The 21,480-nt window shown below is 41.2% G+C and overlaps 1 long non-coding RNA gene across 1 annotated transcript in view; it reads right to left on the bottom strand.

Moving 5' to 3' along the window:
* The window catches only part of LOC124723209, a 184,248-nt gene that overhangs the window by 49,954 nt on the left and 112,814 nt on the right, over nt 1-21,480 (bottom strand). Inside the window, exon 2 of the long non-coding RNA XR_007006538.1 lies at nt 9,918-9,991. This is a non-coding gene — a long non-coding RNA (uncharacterized LOC124723209). The remainder of the gene's footprint in view (nt 1-9,917; nt 9,992-21,480) is intronic.

Below are 21,480 nucleotides of genomic sequence, written 5' to 3'. Positions count from 1 at the left end.
ACCTTTGGTGACATTAAAAACAACGGTGGTAACATTAAGAGTGAAACGGGAATTCCACTGTTAAATGCAGAGGAGAGAGCAGATAGGTGGAAAGAATGCACTGAAAGCCTCTATGAGGGTGAAGATTTGTCTGATGTGATAGAAGAAGAAACAGGAGTCGATTTAGAAGAGATAGGGGATCCAGTATTAGAATCGGAATTTAAAAGAGCTTTGGAGGACTTACGGTCAAATAAGGCAGAAAGGATAGATAACATTCCATCAGAATTTCTAAAATCATTGGGGGAAGTGGCAACAAAACGACTATTCACGTTGGTGTGTAGAATATATGAGTCTGGCGATATACCATCTGACTTTCGGAAAAGCATCATCCACACAATTCCGAAGACGGCAAGAGCTGACAAGTGCGAGAATTATCGCACAATCAGCTTAACAGCTCATGCATCGAAGCTGCTTACAAGAATAATATACAGAAGAATAGAAAAAAAAATTGAGAATGCGGTAGGTGACGATCAGTTTGGTTTTAGGAAAAGTAAAGGGACGAGAGAGGCAATTCTGACGTTACGGCTAATAATGGAAGCAAGGCTACAGAAAAATCAAGAAACTTTCATAGGATTTGTCGACCCGGAAAAAGCGTTCGACAATATAAAATGGTGCAAGCTGTTCGAGATTCTGAAACAAGTAGGGGTAAGCTATAGGGAGAGACGGGTCATATACAATATGTACAACAACCAAGAGGGAATAATAAGAGTGGACGATCAAGAACGAAGTGCTCGTATTAAGAAGGGTGTAAGACAAGGCTGTATCTTTCTCCCCTACTCTTCAATCTGTACATCGAGGAAGAAATGATGGAAATAAAAGAAAGGTTCAGGAGTGGAATTAAAATACAAGGTGAGAGGATATCAATGATACGATTCGCTGATGACATTGCTATCCTGAGTGAAAGTGAAGAAGAATTAAATGATCTGCTGAACGGAATGAACAGTCTAATGAGTACACAGTATGGTTTGAGAGTAAATCGGAGAAAGACGAAGGTAATGAGAAGTAGTAGAAATGAGAACAGCGAGAAACTTAACATCAGGATTGATGGTCACGAAGTCAATGAAGTTAAGGAATTCTGCTACCTAGGCAGTAAAATAACCAATGACGGACGGAGCAAGGAGGACATCGAAAGCAGACTCGCTATGGCAAAAAATGCATTTCTGGCCAAGAGAAGTCTACTAATATCAAATACCGGCCTTAATTTGAGGAAGAAATTTCTGAGGATGTACGTCTGGAGTACAGCATTGTATGGTAGTGAAACATGGACTGGGAAAACCGGAACAGAAGAGAATCGAAGCATTTGAGATGTGGTGCTATAGACGAATGTTGAAAATTAGGTAGACTGATAAGGTAAGGAATGAGGAGGTTCTACGCAGAATCGGAGAAGAAAGGAATATGTGGAAAACACTGATAAGGAGAAGGGACAGGATGATAGGACATCTGCTAAGACATGAGGGAATGACTTCCATGGTACTAGAGGGAGCTGTAGAGGGCAAAAACTGTAGAGGGAGACAGAGATTGGAATACGTCAAGCAAATAATTGAGGACGTAGGCTGCAAGTGCTAGTCTGAGATGAAGAGGTTAGCACAGGAAAGGAATTCGTGGCGGGCCGCATCAAACCAGTCAGCAGGCTGATGACAAAAAAAAAAAAAAACTCGTACAGTACAGCGCTTAGTCCTCAATAGACAATAGACACCTGTGAGTTTCCCCATCTCAAGGTGAATCTGCACCCATTGTGGCACCCGGTTCTGGACGACAGGGTTCATTTCACAATTGCTGAAGGTCGACTGTTTCGGCCATATGTTTAAATGAGAGCGCAGTGCTCCTTAACTCACAAAGGGATTACCAACTTCGTACTGGAGGGAAGTGTGAGGGGTAAAAATCGTAGAGGCAGACCAAGAGGTGAATACAGTAAGCAGATTCAGAAGGATGTAAGTCGTAGTAGCGATTCGGGGATGAAGAGACTTGCACAGGATAGAATAGCATGGAGAGCCTCATCAAATCAGTGTTCAGACTGAAGGCCACAACAACTTCAACAACATGGGGACGGAGAAATTTAAAATGAAACGACTGTGTAAAACTAATCTCAAGTAAGGCAGATGCCAGATTGAGATTCACTGGAAGAATCCTTAGTAAGTGTAGTGCACACCCAAAGGAGGTAGCTTGCCAAACCTTCCTTCAAATAATACCTGAATATTGTTCGTTAGTCTGGGACCTGGACCAGATACGACTGACAGACGAAAGAGAAAATTCGAAGAAGAGCAGTACATTTTGTTACAGGCTCGTTTAGCAAGCGGGAAAGCATCACGGAAGTGCTCAGTCAGCTCTAGTGGCAGGTGCTAAAAGAGAGGCGTTTAGCATCAGAGTGTAATTTGTTGTTAAAATTCAGAGAGCGCACGTTTGTATAAGTGTCGACCAATATATTGGTTCCATCTATCTATATCTCGCGGAAAGAACATGAAGGTAAAATTAGAGTTTTTCAAGCTAACCTGGAGATTTACCAACAATAATTTCTCCCATGGACTATTCGCTAGCGGTACAGGAAAAGTGAAAGTAGCAGTGGTACACAAAATACCCTCCGCAACACACAATAAGATGGCTTACGGACTTGCGAAGTGTAGATGTAGATGAAAAAGGGACAGTATACCTCAGGTAGTGGGCAGGATAATGCGCTTTGTGAACACAGTTCATTTTATGACCACGCCTCAGAGAGTCGATCCAGCCTTAATCGGTGAACGCTGTATCAGACAACTGCAAGAAGGGCGGCCGGCACGGGTAGTTGCCTGCCGAATTGGTATACAACAAAGAGCGAAGTCATTCAAACATCCAGCCGCTACCGTGAGACACAAATAGCTGATGATCTGCCTAATAGTGGTCAACCGCGGTCAGCATCTGTAGCAGATGACTCCTGCCTCTGAATTATGGCTCATGGGATAACGCAACAGAACAGCGTGTCGCATTTCGGAGGCGAGAGTATGGACGACGTTGATCCAGACAGTATGCAACCGTTCCACTCGACCCGTTAGAAATAACAGTATAAACCACACAGAACTGTAGTACTCGAAGAAAATGGGAAGGGAACACCTGGAATGGATCCCGGATTAACGACGCTGGGTTCTCTCCACCGACGAGTGCAAGATTTTTCCTACTCCCGTTTATCGTCGCAGAAATGTATCAATGGGGCAAAGTACGTCACAGGCATGCGGCCAAGGTTCAACAGGGAGGCGGGTCAGTTACGTTTTGCGCTGCTATCACGTACGTATGTCGGACACCTCTCATCATTATCAGAAGCAATTTGAGAGCTGTCAAGGTCAGACAGGATCCTCAAACCTATTGTCCAGCCATGCGGCAAACATTCCAGTGATGAGTTTGTCTTTAAAGGCAATAATTTACGAGAAACGGCACCCACTTCGTAAATACCTCTCTCTAGTAGGAAGGAATTAACCGAATAGAATGTCCTGGAGTATCTGCTAAAATGAACGCTACTGATAATGTTTGAGAGCAATTGAAATTTGCTGTGAATCGTTGTGGAACTTCTTTCACACACTGGATGATCCCAGGAGTGCCACAGTCGAAGAGGGGTACAGACTTGAGCAGCAACAGCTCTACCATCAAATGGATAGCATGCCAAAGAGTATACAAGCATATTGAAAATTACGCGGTGGGGTAACACGGTAACGAATGTTTTCAAGCAGCAGTTTCTTACTTCACTGATGGCACTTTCCAACAGGATGCCTTAATTTTGATTATTTTTTAATTCTATTTCTAAGCAAACCGTGTTTTGTTTCAGAAGGCAGGGCAGACAAAAATGGTTCAAATGGCTCTGAGCACTATGGGACTTAACTTCTTTGGTCATCAGTCCCCTAGAACTTAGAACTACTTAAACCTACCTAACCTAAGGACATCACACACATCCATGCCCGAGGCAGGATTCGAACCTGCGACCGTAGCGGTCGCGCGGTTCCAGACTGTAGCGCCTAGAACCGCTCGGCCACACCGGCCGGCCAGGGCAGACAAGTGTGAGTATTAACGAGCCATCAGCTTAATAAATGATGGTTGCAAAATACTGACACCTATTATTTACCGAAGTCTAGAAAGACTCGTAGAAGCAACGCCGACCCTACGGCTCGCCTTAGAGGACAGACTGAAGAAAGGCAATCCTATGTTTACAGTATTTCTAAGTTTAGAAACCATTTTTGACAATGTTGACTGGAATACACTCTCTTAAATCCTGAAGGCAGCATGGAAAATTACAAGGAGGAAAAGGTTATCTACAACTTGAATGAACACCAAATTGCAGTTGTAGAAGTCGAAGGACGTGAATGGAAGCTTAGAAGGGAGTGAGTGAGGGTTGTAGATTGTCCCAGATATAATTCAGTCTGTACACTGAGCAATAAATAAAGGAAAATACGGAGAAATTTGTAAAGGGGATTAAAGTTTTGCGAGAAGAAATAAAAACTTGGAGGTTTGCGATGACATATACAAGGTGGCAATTATTGAATCATATGAAGAAAAACGTAAATTAGTTACAAACTACGGCGTACACACACTTTATTCAAAATGTTAACGTCACTACACATACTACATATTTAGGTTATGAGATGTTAGATACGCCTGCCATCATCGGCGATGCTGTGGCACGAAAGTTTGCATGACCCGCTGAAGTGTCGGAACATCGATGCTGTCGATGACCTCCTGAATGACTGTTTTCAGCTCAGCAATGGCTCTGGGGTTGTTTCTGCCCACCTTGTCTTTAATATAACTCAAGAAAAAGGACTCGCATGTGTTTGGATCTGGAAAATATGGTGGCTAATCGAGGCCCATGCCAGTGGCCTCTGGGTACTCCAGAGCCAGAATGCGGCTCCCAAAGTGCTCCTCCAGGACATCAGACACTCTCCTGATTCAATGGGATCGAGCTCCGTCTTTGATGAACCACATCTTGTCGAAATCAGGGTCACTTTGGATAATGGGAATGAAATCATCTTCCAAAACCTTCACGTACCGTTCGGTAGGCACTAAGCCATCAAGGAATATCGCACCGAATATGTTCTGATTGGACATTGTACACCACACAATCACCTGTTGAAAGTGAAGAGACTTATCGACCGTGAAATGTGGATTCTCAGTCCCCCAAATACGCCAATTTTGCTTATCGAAGAACCCATCCAAATGAATGTGGACTTCATCGCTGTGCTAAACCATACAGCGAATACTAATTCCCATCATGTTCCGCGGCCAACCACGCAGTCTGAACGTCCTAAGGCAAACCGTTCAGAAGTTATGACGATTTTATTTCATATAATTCGATAATTGTTTCTCTGTAATTATGTGAGAGACGGAGGAGAACTTGAAATGTTAGTTGAACAGAATGGCTAACATCGTTAAAACACCTAACGAGCAACAAAAATAGCGAAAGGGTAACGGAAATCCGTCAGTTTAAATCTGACGGTGCGGATTGATTCAGATTAGGAAACGAGACACTAAAAATAGTAGAAGATTTTTGCTATTTGGGCAGCAAAATATGTGGCGAATGTCAATGTATGGACAATATTAAATGCAGACTGGGTACAGAAAAGGAAATGGGGTTTGCAAGATCCCCTCGCTTCTGAACTGATGTTGTTATTAGCTTAGCCGCGAGTCCGTAGAGGGTGGTGTATGTGACGTATAGTATAACTGGTCAGCATAACCCGGAATTTGCGAGTGTAAGTCGGACCTTCCTTGATCCGCCTTGGTGGGTCGTGTCGTCGGATTTCCTCCTACGTGTGCGCGGTGCAGCTCTCGTAAATGTCGTCCCGTGCAGATTCTTCATTGGCGCATTGGATGTCTCTGTCGGTGGAAGCTAATTATCTGAAATCGCTGTCGATCAACTTTGGGGTATCTATTTCCTCGAAATTAGCGTTCAGAATGCCGTAATATCACCTTTATTCCTATTAGATCAATAATGAAACACTCATGTCGTAAACTACTCGTAACCGAGAGCATGACTACCATCGAACAAGACAGGAAGAGCTCTTAACGCCGACTAGCGACTTTGGCGCGCAGTTCGTATCTCTTACTAGTTTCGTCACAGTTCGTGGATTTCCGATCAAGTTCGTACTTATTAAGATATGCATTTGTTAATGAACTGGTGTGAATTTTAACGTGGCAAAATTATGATAAATAGTTTTAAACATCCAGAGGCCCCTCCCAGTATTCATGTTGTCATAAATGACTTAATTATTAAATATAAATAAACAAAATCGGTGACTTTGGTGCCAAGATGGCGGTACTTCCCGTCATGTATCTTTCCCAGGCTGACGATTGTTGTTACCGTCCAGCGCTGAGCCCCACCCCACTACGCACGACATATGGTCGCTTCGTCACCTAACCAGCCAGCGTGGGAAATGCTCTCCGACTCATGGCCGGCTACGGATTACAGCACTTCCTAACTATCGTGAATACATCAATAAGAGACGATAATTTATTAAAACTGGTAAAAATGTCTTCCTCACGTAAGAGGCACCTCACAGGTTCTCAAAAAGCGAAATTTATTAACATCGATTATAAGTGTAAGTGAACGATAAATAGTTGAGACAAGAAGAGAATAGAAGCCTTCGAAATGGTATGGTACAGAAGAGTGTAGAATATTACAAAGGTAGATCGGATAGATTGTCGTGAATTGAATTGGGTTGTAAATAAATTTGTGCCACACGTACACTAAAATAATGAATCAGTTGGTAGGACACATCCTGAGGCTTGAAGGGATTGTCAATTTATTAATAGAGGGAAGGGTGGAAGGTAAAACTTTGGAAGTATACCAAGGTCTGACTACGGTAAACAAGAGAAATGGATGCTGGTTGCAGCAGTTATGCAGATATGAAGAGACTTGCGTAGGATGGACTAGCGTGGACAGCTGCAACGGATCAGTCTTCGACTGAAGACCAGAACAACATGGCTTGTACTTTCAGTTCCTGCTTCATTTGCATCTAAGTGCGCACACTTTCGCATATACGATGGTTAGGGAGAACCTTCTGACCACAGCTCACTGAGAGACTGAATGTCACATGGTGGGATTGCGAGCATGTAAAGCTCTAACGAAAGTTCGTAAGCGAGCAGAGACGAATTGGGACTCGATCTAGGGATGATAGTGGCTGCAAAAGGGAAATCCACTGACATAAGCTACTTTGATAAGGGGGAGATTGTTATGGACTGCCACCTGGGAAAAAACGTCTCGAAAAAGAAATAAACGGTCGGTTGTTCGTATGCTACTGTTCTGAGAACCTAAGGAAAGTGGTTGAAGGACGGTGAAGTGACTGAAGTGGGGTGGGTGACAAGCTGCTGGATGTCCGCACCTCGTTACAGAATGTGGAAGTGGCAGGTTTGCCTGCTCTGTTTAGCAGAACGACGATATGTGGCAGATCAGAGGGCAGAGTAGAATGCTGGTGCAGCCACAAGTGTTTCAGAGCACACCTTTCAGTGCACATTGTTGAACTGAAGCTCCACTGCAGACAATCGTACGTGTTCCGGTGTTGACCAACGAGATTGTCAATTAAGATTACAGTGGGCACAGAATCATCGATATTAACCATTCGATCAATGGAAATGTGTAGCCTGGTTAGATGAATAACGTTGATTGTTGTACCAGATAGATTGTTGGGTCCGGATACAACATCATCCAGTCGAACGGCTTCTCGAAAGATGCACCGCGCAGCAGATGTGGGCCTGTGCGAACAGTGTTATGTTATGGGGAATATTCACCTGGGCTGTCATGGGACTTACGGTAGTTTTCGAAGGCACAATGACAGCGGCGGACTACGTGAATTTTATTGTGGACCACCTACATTGCTTTGTGCTGATGTCTTCCTCGACATCAATGGCATCTTACAGGGTGAGAACAGGACCACAGGTTCGTAATTTATGGGAATTACTTTGAGAGGTGGCTGAGCCCACTTTCATATTTCTATCTTACTCTGAGTAATTCGATTTTCCTCTCTAATTGCATGTAGTGAAAAGTTGCTATTCCTTCACACGCAGACTTCACACGCAGCGTCTCGTCACCCGGGCGGTCCGGTGACAGGCAGGTACTGCTGATCTTGAAAGGGTTAAGCCGATGGGTGTGAGAAAAGTCGAGTGGATGCTTCCCAGACGCCGACACTGTCATGAGAGCGGGGCCGACACGCCCACAGGGGCTTGACGGAGCGGCTGGGCTAGAGATTCCGTTACTTCGCAGAAACTTAGTGAAAACACTTCCTGGCGGGCCACCAGTAAGGCGTGGGAATGACTTGTGTTCCCAGGCAGTCTTAGCGGGCAAATTCCCGCGTTTTCTGCAAAATCGTAACTGTGATTGGCTTGCTCGGGGGATAGCTCTGTGACGTAGCAAAATCGGCGCAGAAATTGGCGCCAAGTATCTCCATTGGTGGAATAGTAGTCCGTCGGCAATACAGTAGAATTTTCCGCCGGTTTTCGAGTTGCTGATTGGAGCGTTTAACCACGGCCACTGTCGGTGTTCGGCTTGTACGGGTGCTCTTGAGAGGATCGGCTCCCCACTTTCGGTCGGAGTAGGTTACAAGACTTAGCTCTCGCTGCTCTGGACAGCCTGCCTTCCATTGGCTGTCTAATATACTTTCATTTAATTGTAACTGTTTGACGAAGTTGCTGAAGTTTCGACGTCAACGTAACTTTCCGAGTACAGTTGGCAATTGAGCGTTCTGCGAACAAGCAGCCTATGTTGTCCATCCTGAGCAGTTTTGGCTAAAGTTGACTGTATCGGAGTTACTGTGTGACTTCGCTTGTTAAAATCACTCGCTGTACCATCAGTGATTGTGTAGCGAGCCTTCTTCGTCTCCCTCAGAGGCGCATTTGTATTGATAGGAAGTCTTTAGTCTGGAACAACATGACCAGGATAATTAGTTTCGGGCTAAACTCGCGACATTATCATCACCACGACTGGACGTCGAAGCAACCAGCCATCGCTTCCGGTACGCCAGATCATGTCCTTGCAGTTAAGAAGACAGCTTGGTAAAGTATGTCCGCAGCACCGGCAGATTAGGGAATTTTGCTCTGTGATAATCAGAGCTCAGCAGAGCGCGCATGTTCCCGTCTTTTCTTACGTGGTTCTGTCTTGGGTGTTCATTGTATGAGTTCTCACTACTGTAACAGCAATTAATGTTGGGTTGGGTGGGTGTTTCTCTTAAGATTTGAGTTGCAAGGAATTGGCTCCACATACCACTTGGTCATAAATGTCACAAGCTAGTTTATGGACAACTTCACCTTCACAGCATTTATTTGAGTATTCAATTTGACGTATTGTAAATGTTTCATGTGTTGTGTTTATTATTTTGAGTTTAGTCATAATAAATCAAATTGTTATTTTGGACAGAACTTTCATTCTGTAGATCGGTAGAGCAACCCTTTCATTTCTCACCACGTTAATGAAACTTATTTATCAAATTAATTTCTATCAAATTAAATTATTGCAGGTGCCAAACTCTTTTCTACTCCACTTGCAGGGTCGATTAGAGTCAGTTCGCGTTTCTTCTTATCCATATGCAACAGCAAAAGTCGGAGTTAGGAAAGGGGGGGGGGGGCTTTGAGCATCATTTTCATATGAAGATTCTAGAAGAATTTAGTGTCAGATACACTGCTAGCGCCGGCACCTCTCAACTTGATCCATGCGCAGACATCTGGTGCTACATAGCTGCGGAAAGCCATCCAAGGACTTGTCGATTTCATGCCACGCAGAATCTCTGCATGTGGCCACAATTATTTGCCTTATTTCTGAATGCAAGTGGTATACAACTTATTTGAGCAGTTTAGATAGTTACTGACACGCAGGAAACATAGTCTGATGGCAGATTATACGATACAAGAGAAGACTGTAACGGCGTTGTTACGCCTACCTCGCCAGCACTGAGGACGCCTTGGGCGACGCACTGGGCGTCAACCCACATGCTGCTGCACAGCACCCGCACACCTGCAACACACAAAGCATGCCTTGTTACACACACCCGACAATATTTCAACACAGTGCATTGGTAATGTAGTTTTTAAACGTGGTTGTAATAATTTTCTTACATGTGTCGGGCCCCAAATTCGACAGGCATCCGAAATGCCTCACAAGGGAAGCAATCACCCAATGAACTACAGATTTTGCTCAGCTTTCGCACTATTGTAGTACATATTCAGATGTAACGAATTCTGGTATAGTGCGATCAATTTCTCAAGCGTTTTCGGGCAATCGAGGTTCGAAATTTCAGGGGCTTGTTGAATATTATACGAGATGCCAGCCGTCGACAAGCGGCGTTGGTGCAACTGGCTAAGAGGACAGACTAGAAGTCTGTACGGTATTAGAGTATCGTCATTTTTTTCTAATCTTGTCCCAGACACGAGTATCGCTGCAACTAATCACGGTGCCTCGAAAAGGAATAATTACGATCATAATAAAATAACAGAAATCAGATATCACACGGAAAGATATACGTGTTCTACATGAAATATATGAAATGTATTCGCAGTTGTGAATACGAAAAACCATCAGTTGTGTAGGGAAATGATGACAATGAAAATTTATGCTGGATCGGGACTCAATCCGAATTTCCCGCTTTATGCGAGCGGTCACCTTGACCGTTTTGGTTATCTGTGCACAGCCCACGGCCAGAACCAAACTTCCATACTTCGATGTTCCTGCGTCATGATCTGTACTCGTACACACATTAGGTAATTCGCGTACAGGGGACATTTTAATTGAAAGTCACTGCTTGGTATCGGTGGATAACTACAATATCGCAGTGCCTGTATTGTTAAGAAGAACGATGCGCCCATGTCCGAAGGAACATTGCATCGATATACATAGATGTGAGTAATATATTGGTTGACTCCTGTAGGAACGAACACTCTCGGGATTTCAACAGTAAATTACACCGTTATGTAGAACGCCTCTCTTGTAGTGTATCACTAGAGCTGACTGATCATTTCCGTGACACTTTCGCGCTTACTGAATGAACCTGTAACGAAATGCTCTGCTCTTCTTTGGATCTTCTCTTTCCTCTATCAGTCGTATCTGGTACAGGTCCCAGACTGACGAACAATATGCAAGTATTATTCGAACGAGGGTTTTGTAAGTTACCTTCTTTGTGGGTACACTACACTTTCTAAGAATTCTTCCAGTGAATCTCAGTCTGGCATCTACCTTGCCGTCGATTAGTTTTATGTGGTCGTTTCGCCTTAGATCGCTCCTTACTCATACTCCGTGACATTTTGGAGATGTGACAGCTTCCAGCGATTGTTCTGCAGTCGTGTAGTCAGCGTCTTTCTGGCTATTTATTCGCAGTGCTTTACTTTTTTTTATACTGAGGGTCTATTGTCAATCCCTGTCCCAAGCGTCGATCCTTTCCAGATCGTCCTGAATTTTGTTATAGTTGTGTAGCGTTTGCGGCTCATTTGTATAAAACAGCATCATTCGCGGAAAGCCTTATGTAACTTACGACGTCATTCATTACGTCAAAAATTTTGCCACAGTATATCAAATATGAAAAGACAACGACAAAATTTCGTGTAAATTTATGTATCCGTTATTTAAAATAGGCCAGAGGACTTGGATTATAATTATTAAGCAAAATAAAAATTATGTCAATTGAAAAAGAATTGTAAGGAAATACGTATGTGTGTGTCATTTATGTTCTGTCTGTCAGGGAATACTGAGGTATTATGTATTTGTATTGTATCCAATGTTTTGCTCAGGAAGTTGTGTAATGTGTGGTTAACTACATTATCGTGGTTGGAAATAATTGTTGCCTGATTTTAAGAATTAATAGAAGAGTTATTTGAAATAGAGATTTGTGTTAGTGGTCAAACAAATGGCTACTGTATTAGCTGCAGCCTTTGTTTTCATCGCACGAATAAAGAAGCGTAGTTTCATTATAAGTAATAATTCTTCTTTTCCTTTAATGCTGTCTGCCTCGTGTTATGTTCTGCCAGTCGTGTGTCTTTTCTGTGCAAGAGAAGTGCAGTAGTAATTCAAAGGAAATAGTGAAAGTATCACTGTAGAACCAAGTTTTGGCAGTCTACAAGGATACAAGATAATACCCAGCTCAAAGTAGAAGATAGACGAAAACTGTGTAGCCGTAATTTTGCTAAATTAATGTCAAAAGCTCACTTAGTCAAATAGTTATTTCATCAGATTGAAATTACACGGTTCGGTTTAACTGAAGCTTATGATTTCTTGATTTATCTATTAAAGTTTCAAACAGCTTTTAGTTTAATAAGAAAGTAATAAAGTATGTACATCCGTTCTGTAGTAATTTACAGCGTTGTACACTGAGATAAAGAGAACGAAAAAAATTATTGCTCTAATTGACAACAGATAATATTTTCAGAAAGTTTCCAGGTGCAAGAGAAAGTAAACGAGTGATAAATAACGTATAACGAAAAATACTTGTTTGTAGCTTCATTTTTCAGAAAGAGAAATGAACTATAACGCTACAAGATGCTGAATAAACTGGTTTTTATACTGGATTACGAATTTATAAATGCTTTAATTGGTAGAACAGCTCTGTTAAAATTAAAGAGCTATTACTAGCAGAGCAATCGGTGAAATAGCAGTGAAAGCCAATGATGATATTGTGTGTGCTACAAGCTTGCACTCATTTGATCTATTATTTTATTATTTAATATTGGTATGGCCTACTAAGGACCACAAGAAGTAACTTGTATTCTTTCTTATCTCCTTTCTTTATTTCCAGTAGCGTTTCATTCTCTGTCTATGTTTTTCTCTTCTTTCTTCTGTTCATAATGCGCTTGTCTTTTTCTCCAAACTTTTTACATTTTCTCTCAACTTTTCTCTTTCTCCTACTTCTTCCTCCGTTGTTTCCAGTTCGCTCAGGTCTGCTTTAACTTCTTTAATCCACGCCATTCATGTTAGCGGATTCCTGTCAAAAATGTTAAAAATTCTTTTTATTATTCTTTGTTCGTCAAGCTTCTTTAGGTGTTCATTGAATACAACTCTTCTCTTCCTCATTGTGTCTAATATTCATTCTAGTTTTTCATAGACTTCTTTCTTGCTTCTTAGTTTCAGTTTCCCGTCTTCATATTTTGACTCCAAGATTTTCCTGATTATTATCCTTTCATTCAATTACGTTTCACAAAAATTTTTGTCTGTATTTAATGAAAGGCATTCTGAACCATAAAGACATTCTGGTGTAATTAAATTGTTGTAGTGCCGGGTTTTGCATTTGCGGAAATAGATTTCTTGTTATATAGGTTTTTTTGTTAATTGAAAAGCCATCTCCTTTCCCTTGTAAGCTAGCTTCTTTGTCCAAAGCTTTTGGATGTATTACTTTACCCAGATATTTAAATTTTGTAGCATTTTTGTATTCTTTCACAATTAGTTTCCATGTATTTCGGCGCCTCCTTCACATATGTCATATACACTGTTTCTCCAAAAGTTATACATAGGCCTGCTTTTCAAGCTGTCTTGTAGGAGATTTATCTGCATTGTTGCATCTGCATTGGTCTGAAAATGCTAGAATTCATGTGTTATGCAAGATCTATATCAACAACGAACTCTCACAACTTCGACAACGCCATATTTTACACGGTATGATATGGAAGTGTGCATTCGACATTAACAGTATTTCACGTGGCACTACGATTGTAAACTCAAGTATACAGATTATGACTGTGTGAGCGTGTAAATTGGGCGCGTGGAGCTGTTTCTAGAAACGTCTTCTTATTTGGGAAAAGAGGAGAGGATGGGGGGAGGTGGGAGGCTTCCATTGCTTAATTCCACACACAACCCGTAGCGTCCCACGAACTGAAAGTAAACGACGATGATTAGTTATGGCGCTCCATGACGTTGGTATCAACGCCTGCACTAAAATGTGTGTTATATAATGCTAGACAATACCTGTGGAGAGATATGGCAACTGTGGGAAAGTTTTAGCTGATAATTTATTTCAGTCACATTTGAGATTTAATGTAGCGATTACGCCATGTGAATACTATGACTTTAAACTACTGAAATGCTATTATCAGAGTGTAGAATGTTTTTCAATACTTAACTCGAACTCTATCGTTTTCAAACACTTACAATTGAACAATGACACGCTTACGTACTAAAATGAAACCATTTACACAGGGTGGCCCACCTAACGTGAACAGATCAAAATATCTGCGACGGTTGCAGATAAAAAACACGGTTTCCTCCAAATGGTGGTACGTAAGGAGGCCTGCACTTTTTTCTACATTCTGACCACTCAAAGTGTTTCTATTTACAGATATATAAAAGCAATTATCTACCTTTAAAATTGAGCAACGTAATTTTTAGCGTATTCGATAGCATGAGAAACCAGGAGTGCAATGACGAACCACGTGTCTGGGCTCACAACGGAGCACCCCAAAAAAGAAAGTAGGATCCTGTGATGAAAGACAGACAACAATCTTCTAAAACAAAGGTTATTCAGCTCCATTTTCTTGTCAACATAGGCCAACATGACGAAAACTCCACTTCGTCGACAAACTTTAGCATCGCTTTTCGACCAGCTTCCAGGTTTTTGCGAATCTTTCGCTGCGGATATTTGCATAAACTATATCACTGAACTTCTCTTTTCACGAACTACTAAATGGACTTAAAAAGTACGTAGTTCAATTTAATATATAAAATTATACATTTCGAGTCTTAACCGCACGGAAAAATGCTCGCCTTTTAAAACAGTCATATGGTGAAAACCGTATTTGGAAATCTGCGGAGAGTTTAGGGCGCACATGATAGGTGAAAACCTTGTATAGTCTGACGACTAAATTTCTTTTCAAAAGAACCAGTACGATTGATTGAAACGGTTTAAAATATAAAATTTAATATCATCTTCAGTCGAACAAGAGAAAAATTTGAGTTTATAACACAAATATCCGTTTCTAGTTACGTGGTATGGTTATTGCACAAACCTTATAAATGAAATGAGTTAGCTGATACAATATTTGTAGTGAATAGTACGTCGAACGAGCGACTGCACGTAAACCTCCGTTTGGCTCTAATTTATTTTATTTTCTTGTCACGCCCATCACACGAAAAGTATGTGAGAGAAAGTAATATTTTGCCTGACTCTTGGAAGTGCTACAAACGTTTTCATGATACACAGCACATCTCTTCTAGCGTCTGCCACTTGAGTTTTGTGAAAGTCTCCGTAAAGTGCTCACCAATACTAAATGAAGACTTACGAAACGCGCCGCTCTTTTTTGGACCATATCTATCTCCTCTATTAATCCTGCATTGGAAGGATCCGAGACTGACGAACAATATTCAGGGATCGGTCTAATGAATGGATTGTAATTCACATCTTTCTCTCCTGCTCTCACTTTCTCTCCCCCCCCCCCCCCCCCTCTCTCTCTCTCTATCTGTCTGTGTCCTTAGCTCTTAATTAAAGAAACAGCATTAACACAACAAAAAATTTACGTACATATCTCTTATCTTATTACAAAGTTACCTTCCGTCGAAAGCTTGTAATTTACTCAGGTAGCCTTAACATTGCTGTAGTTTAAATTTCTTAATATGTTGGTTTCCACTTGCTCTTGAAAGAATTAGCATTTTTGTAGCTTACACTTTAGTCCACATTGTTGTAGCAGCAGACGTCGTCAATGCATTTATAGGTACCAGAAACAACAGGGAGCCATTTGATTCTCGTAACACTGTCAGTAGTGTTGCCCGTTGGCTGGTTGTGATGGGTGTGAGGATGTCTTGTTGCACGGGACGATCTAATTTGAATTGAGGTCATCTCGTAGTACTGGTGGCACTGGTATAGCTCCAAAGAAGCGTATAGACCTTCACAGAGTTACAATGAACTTATAATTTACTCGGTTTGTTACTTCAGTCACTTCTGTTTATATGAAAATATCTTCACGATAGTGAAAATGCCTGTAATATATAAAAGGTGGTTACTAGATTATGCGTCTGTTGTAATTCATTATTTCACTGAACAGCTAGATGTTCACTTACTTTAATTACATTTTTACACATTGACGCCATCTTGCGCTGACCATTTCTGGAGTCTTCTTGAAACAGATGGATATTTGTTAGATGATGAACTAGGTGATGTGACAGATATGACAGAATATTATTTCTCATTTAAAGATACTTTGTATCAATCAACTGTATCCGTACTTCTGTATTTCAAAACATGAAATTTTCATAAGCCTCCGAAGTACTGTCATCTGGCGATTATCCTCACTTAATACTTCGATGTGTGCAGTGAGCCAGTTTGCGCCCTAATTTCGTGAAGTAATACAGACCATATACTCTGTATCCACGTTCGACAACTTGTCTCGTTTTACAAAAGAATGTGTTACAGATACTTGGATGAGTTCTACCCCTCTTCGTTTTTTTACCACGTGCATTTAATTTATTTTATCAATGTTCTTCACTGAATGCTTGCTTCTTCCCTTTTTGCAATCTAAGTTTTATGTAATTTACAATTGTGCCAATTTTTTCACTGATGCTCGTGTCTCCCGTCTCAGAAAAATTGACATTCTCGGGAACTTATTTTACGGAAAGACTCAGACTGGTTCCACTCATACAGGGCATTCTTCAAGATTCTATGAAAGCTATTGTGAATGTTATATGTATATTTGGTGTTATTGCACTTTTGTAATTTGTATTTGTTTCATGAACGAATGAACAATGTATAGACTCTTCTTCAGGCTCTATCGAGATATCGACATTGTCGTTCGATTTGAGTTACGAGTGTGTTGTAGCATGGGTTTTGGCTCAACAAATGTTAGTACTTTCATCTCGGTATTGAGAAAACAAGATGGCTGGAGGACGCTTGACATTCGAGCAACGGAAATGTAATGTGAAGCGGTTTTTCAAGTTTGATAATGCCGTTGAAGTGCAACGTCAGTGAAGGCGGGAGTTTGAAACAGAACCGCAAACCCGCCTAACAATTATACGCATCATTGACAAGTTTGAATTGCGTGGAACAATTTGTGATATTCACAAAGGTAGATCGGGAAGACAGGGTACAGCTCCAAGTCCTGCTTCGTCCGCAGTCGTGTTGGAAACGTTTGTTAATTCTCCACAGAAATCTGCTTCGCAATGTGCACGTGAAATGGGGGTTAGCAGTACAAGTATAGAATTCTGAAAGCTGGAGAGTTGAAAATTTAGATGACAATCCTGATCGCCGAATGCAATTTTGCGAATAGTATCAGGAAATGGTAACTAATGACGAACAATTTGTGAGGAAGGTAATGCGGAGTGACGAGGCACAATTTAAACTTACTGGAACCGTGAATCAGCATAACAGCGTGTACTGGACATCGGAAAATCCGCATGTTTATGTGGATAAAGCGGTCAATCTACCAGGAGTTCATGTCTGGTGTGGACTATTATCTAGGGGCTAAGTAGTACCCTTTTTCTTTGATGCTACTTTCACTGGAGAAGTGTACCTGGAAATGTTGGGGGCATCAATTTTGCAAGGTATACGTGCGCTTTATGGAGCTGATGAAGAGGACTTCTACCAACAGTACGGGGCGCCACCACACTAGCACCTAGCCGTGCGAGCTTTCATGGATGACAATTTTCCGGGACATTAGATTGGACGAAGGAGGCCCATTGAGTTCCCTCCGCGGTCGTCAGATGTACCACCTATGGAGTTTTACTTGTGAGGAACCGTGAAAGATAACGTCTATCGACATCTTACCAGATAGGATTGACGGAGGACATCGAAAAAGTACAAAGAAGGGCAGCCCGTTTCGTGTTATCGCGCAATAGTGGTGAGAGTACCACTGATATGATAAGTGAGTTGGGGTGGCACTCACTGAAACAAAGGCGGTTTTTTTTTTGCTGCGAGATCTATTTACGAAATTTCAATCACCAACTTTCTCTTCTGAATGCGAAAATATTTTGTTGACACCCACCTACGTAGGGAGAAATGATCATCATAATAAAGTATGAGAAATCAGAGCTCGAACGGAAAGATTTAGGTGTCCCATTTTCCCACGCGCCATTCGAGAATGGAATGGTAGAGAAGTAAGAAAATGGTTCGATGAACCCTCTGCCAGGCACTTAAGTGTGAATTGCAGAGTAACCATATAGATGTAGATGTACATGTAGAAGACACGCACGCTGGAGGAACTTCGCCAGGGTATTACAGCGACATGTGCAGCGATCTCCACTGTAACATTTACTGACGTAGTTCTGGCGTCCGTTCGTCGTTCTGTTATGTGTATAGCCGCCAACGGTGAACATTTTGAATATTTAAAGTAACCATGTGCTAAACTGAAGGTTGTACAACGTGTGTGATGAGTTATTAAATGTAAAATAAACACATAAGTAATACTTCTCATTCTTGAAAATGTGTATACATTTTTCTGGCGGCCTCAGTAGTGGAGGAAACTGAGGATAAATAGAACAACCGATTTTAAAAAGAGGAAACAGTGAATGGTAAACCCCAACGATAAATTTTATTGGAGCCACAAGGAAAATGATATCAATAGAAAAGCTATTGCTTACTGCGCTCAACGAACAGAAACAGATAAGGAAAATATCGTCTATTACAATAGTTCATGTGTAGAGTGTTGTCAATTGCAGGCAGTTCTCACAATACAATTCAGTTACATAATAACGTAGTCCAACAATAGCAGCTAATTAGGCGCTCAAGATGGCTGAATTCATGTCGCGGGAGCGCGTAATGAGGCGCATGGCTGCTTCACTGTTTCTGCTTAGCCATGTTGTACTGCGAGAACGTTCTTGCTAAATAGAAGTTAATTATTTGAATTCTGAGTTTATTCTGAATGACGTTACATCTAAGACGCGTGAATTAAGTCATATTCTATTATGTTGAAGATAGTAAAACGGAGAAAAATAAATCCAGCAACACACCATGATACTGAATCTGTTCTGACGAGAAAGAATATGATGATGTATTTGTAGACAGTACGAACGCTTCAGTGAGCGAAGATGAATTGCGAGCTCAAGGCGAAGCCGCTGACAACGTGGTTAATACTACAGGTATTACTATAATGAGTTCTACGATTACTCCAACTGCCAGTCAAGTACCAGATATAGTTGCTATGTTGTACCATGTGTTACAGAAGAAAAGTGAAATATCAACTGAAATATCATCTGAAATATCAACTAAATTTAATGAATTGGCAAATCAGATATCTACTAATGAGTAATCTGAAGTACGAAATGAAATATTCACTAAAGATAGTCAAATGTCAGACGTAGAAAGTGAAATGTTAGAAATATCGCCGGCCGGAGTGGCCGAGCGGTTCTAGGCGCTACAGTCTGGAACCGCGCGATTGCTACGGTCGCAGGTTCGAATCCTGCCTCGGGCATGGATGTTTGTGATGTCCTTAGGTTAGTTAGGTTTAAGTAGTTCTAAGTTCTAGGGGACTGATTACCTTAGAAGTTAAGTCCCATAGTACTCAGAGCCATTTTTAGAAATATCAAATCTAATAGATACTCATTTCGGTGGAATATCAAATCATATGCCTTTTAAACATTATGGAATCTAGGATCAGTTAACACCTAGGATATCAGATTAGGGTTGCCAGATGTCCCGGGTTTCCAGTTTCATATTAAAGAAGTCGGTGTCCCGAAAAGTTCTTTCGGAACGGCAGTTTGTCCTGGATTTCAGAGAAATATTATCATACTCTATTTTTTCTTCAAAGTCTTACGTGGATCTCCAGTTGTTAAGCCAAATTATGGAAGTTTTTACTATCGCAGCTGTCTTGGTCCCTTAAGGAGTATTACTGTGCAGTAAGTGCTGAGTTTTCGGTATTGTCCCTTATCTCAGTTCGGCTTAATCTTTGCAGCAACGTGGGTCTCTGTTTCCCTGTAAGAGTCGTGTTGCTGTTTGTTTATTATTAAAGTGTTTCATTGTTTCAAGTGGACTCAAAATGCGAAAGATGAAGTGTTCGTTCCAAGATATATTCGGAAGAATGTTTCTTCATAAAACGAGGAAGAAGGACTATAAAGTGAAATTTGTGTTATATTTCCGTTGCACATGGGGGAAGGGTAAACATTAAGGATCATTTAGCTAGCGTGTACTCTGCAAAAAAAGATAGACATTTTGTGTCAACTTCATTTAAACAAGCAAATCAGTAACAGATCGAGAATTAGTAATATGCTATCATACCGATTAACATCATATGTCTTTGAGATCAGTGGACTGTACTTCTAGGTGAAGCTCCAAACTTTTTAATGATTCCGAAGCAGTAAAAAATGTGACGTTGGGATGAACAAAATCAACAGAAATTGTGAATTTAGTGTTAGTGCTCGACACAGTCCAACAAATATGCAATTCTCTTTGCATTTCCAGCAACCCTGCTTGTGTCAGCCACTTCTCTCCTACCGTGAGAGGCTGTCGGCAGCGGTTCGCAATCTCCTGACTAAAAGGAGTAATTTTTTCCCGTTTTTCGCGTTCTTAAGCTGGAGAGAAGTGTCCCAGTTTCTGCTTCCCAAATTACGTTCATTTTTAGTCAGTTTAAGAGAAATGTCCCGGTTTGTCAGCCAGAAATTATGACAAACCTATGGTAGATCAAATTTCAATTAAAATACATAATGAATTTCCAACAAAACACAATGAAATGCCATCCATGTACCCAAGTTGTCAGTGTAACAAAATGTGTTACCCACAAATCTTAAAATACCAGTTGAGTTGTCTAATTGGTCATAATTTGTCTAATTGGTCATCTAAGACGTCAACCAAACTAAAAACTCGATGTTCGCTTAAATGTAGTAAAATATCTACTGACTTTATTAAAATTTCTGCTGCATCTGGTATATTGTCTGCGAACACTAGGAAACTGTATGCTATGTCTAATGAAATTTCATCTAACATAAGTGAACTGACCTCTGCAATAAACGAATCGATGAATTACGTGAGTTGTAGGTTAGCGAAATGAAATATTCAATGAACTGCTCATTAGCCGTGAAAAACGTGTAGATTCAGGAACAACACTCGTAGTGCAGACAACTTCTAACTTCCCATCTCAGCATGATGCTTCGAAGAAGATCACTGAGATTGAAGTAAATCTATTGGAGGGTGTATTATGTGAAATTTTATTGCAGTCACAATACCGCTATAATGTAACACCACACATCAATAATGTGAAACAAGAGCCGCCCGATGTGAGCCAGGTAGTTCGTGGCGGGCTTCCTTCTGTATCTACCACAAATGCTAAAAATGTTTACTCTGCACTACACGTCAGACCTAACCACAAAGCAAATCAAATACGTCTGCCACTCAGTGGGGTGGCGGCATTGCCACACGTGCAGTCAATTTTACTGTGTGAATGCCTGTGTGACGATGAATCCATTCAGGTGTTCACAAACAACGCGGACAATAACATGCATAGCAATAACAATAGCGGCGCGGAACATTCCTCGCCGCCGCGCGCGAAGTGGTACACTCACGGCATATTAAAATGCATCACTATAAATTCTCTAACACAGATAACGACGTT

This window comes from Schistocerca piceifrons, chromosome X (assembly GCF_021461385.2).
Source record: "Schistocerca piceifrons isolate TAMUIC-IGC-003096 chromosome X, iqSchPice1.1, whole genome shotgun sequence".
In the NCBI taxonomy this organism is placed as follows: domain Eukaryota; kingdom Metazoa; phylum Arthropoda; class Insecta; order Orthoptera; family Acrididae; genus Schistocerca; species Schistocerca piceifrons.
Note: the sequence above shows the minus strand (reverse complement) of the source record. Positions and strands in the feature narration are given on the sequence as shown.